Source organism: Camellia sinensis, chromosome 7, assembly GCF_055761805.1.
Source record: "Camellia sinensis isolate YWXY chromosome 7, ASM5576180v1, whole genome shotgun sequence".
NCBI lineage: Eukaryota > Viridiplantae > Streptophyta > Magnoliopsida > Ericales > Theaceae > Camellia > Camellia sinensis.
In genome coordinates, this window is record NC_138967.1 from 92,674,304 (window position 1) to 92,676,684 (window position 2,381).

Genomic DNA, 2,381 nt, shown 5'->3' on the forward strand with positions numbered 1-2,381 from the left:
GAAAAGACATCTGGATACTCTCTAACTACTCTCGATAATTCACTTCGGATCATGCTACCCTCATCAGCTACCGAGATGGCAAAAAGAAAACTCAACTCTACTTGACCCTTAAGGTCATATAACAGAAGACTAAGACTATCACCCTGATCGGACATAAAGTAGAAACACTCACATTGTAATAACCCACGTTCATGTCTTAGTCATGTTCATGTACATTGCGTGATTTTGTCTTGTTAAGCTTGCATTTGCAGACTTTGACTTGTTTTGCCTAAGTAAAGGTGCCTGTCTTGTTTTGTGCTTATGAGATTTGCCTAAGTGTTGTATGCATGTTTTGTTCCTTCCTTGCTATGTTAAGCCTAGGTCATGCCAAGCCTAGGTCATGTTAAGCCTAGGTCATGTCAAGCCTAGGTCATGTTAAGCCTAGGTCATGTTATGCCTAGGTCATGCCAAGCCTAGGTCATGCCAAGCCGAGGTCATCTTAAGCCTAGGTCACACCTTTGAACCTCTTACACCTTGGACCATCTTGGAACCGCTTTTGTGACCTCCACCATCACCTAGGCATATTGGCCGAGATGTTATCACCTAGGCATCCGAGATCCTTAATCCTTGCACCTAGTGATCTTGTTCTGGGACTGGAATGACCTAGACCGAGGTGTGGCACATCTAGGCCGAGGTGTGGCACAGCTAGGTCAAGTGTTATCCTTCCTAGCCGAGGTCATTGGAACCTTACTTGCCGAAGCTTTGTCCTAAGCCGAGATCATTACTTGCCGGAGTTCCCTTGCCATCTAGCTTGTTGAGTACGCCTTGTCAGGGCCTTGTCTTGTCAATCTATCACCTTTTTGAAGAGAACCAACCAACCGTTGCCACGTGTCCGAGCTGAGAGTTAAGTCAGCCGGCAGAGAGAGAAACCCCTCATTTGTTGTATCTTGTTTTGAAGAGTAGAGAGAGAAGCTCTAGAAGGGGGAGAGGAGTTCTTGAGGAAGAGTAGATTTGCAAGCTTGATCCCTAGAGATCGAACCGTTAGATTCGTGTTCTAAGGTTAGATTCTTGATCTGCTCATGTTGTTCTTTATGTTCATGTTACTGCATTGCATGATTGAATATGATTTGTAAGCCATGCATTGCTTTGAAGTTCGGTTTTAGAAAGAGAAAATGGTTTTCATGTGTTCTTCAAGAAAAGTCATGTTTTGATCCGAAATCTCATGCCAAGATCCATGTTTTTGTGTTTGTTTCCACATGATTTTCAAGTATGGGTACCCAGGTCCATGTTTTCGAACTCATGTCATGAAATCCCAGATCTCGTAATAACAAGTTATGATTTTAGCATTCATGTTCTTCATGTTCTTCATGCTCATGTTCTTCATGTTCTTCAAGGAGGAAACCCAGATTTCCAGGCTTCATTTCCCTAGGTGTGATCACCGAGACCACTCTTGCCTAGATCACACACCTTGGCCTACCTTGCATGATCACTTGCACGTTAGTTTATCTTGCATGCACACCTAGGCTAACCACTGCACACCTAGGCCAACCATGGTACACCCATGCCGGCACCTTGTAACACCTCGGCAGACAGCTGCATACTGAAGCCTAGGTAACCACACCTCGGCCAAGAGGTGTGGGACCTCGGCCAAGACCTCCTGAGTTCACCCAGCTAGGTCGTTTTAGCCTAGATCATCTCTGTGCATCCATTCCAGGACCTGGTTGGTACCCAGCATGTTTTCCCTAGGTGTTTTCAGCATGTTTTCCCTAGGTATTTTCAGCATGTTTTCCTAGGTGTTTTCAGCATGTTTTCCCTAGATCATTTGCATTCATGTGAAGCTTGTTTTTAAGAGTGCATTCAATAGACTTTGACATGTGTTTGTAGGACTTGGACCTTTGCCTTGATCCCGACGTCCCAAGAACTAGGTGAGTGGTATTTTTAATAAAGTTATGTTATAACGTTTTGATAAGCTTTGCCTTGTTTTGATAAAAGTATTTGTTAAGCATGAATGATATCCCTATTATATATATCAAGTATAAACTTTGTTTTAATGTCAATCTTTGAAAGTCCGTACGTGCCAGGGGACTTTAAGCATTAGTGGCACAAGTCCGTATGTGCTAGGGGACTTTAAGCATTAGTAGCACACATGTGAAGTCCGTACGTGCCAGGGGACTTTAAGCATTAGTGGCACAAGTCCGTATGTGCTAGGGGACTTTAAGCATTAGTAGCACACATGTTAAGCAAGCAAGTTTTGAAGGACCAAGGTTATGCCGAGGTTATGTTATAAGTTTTGACGCATGTTAAGTATGTAAGTTTTGCAAGATTAAGTTTGATGAACAAGATTTATCTCATGTTTTGTACAAGCTATGATAGGTATGGTTTTGACAAAATATATTATGTAT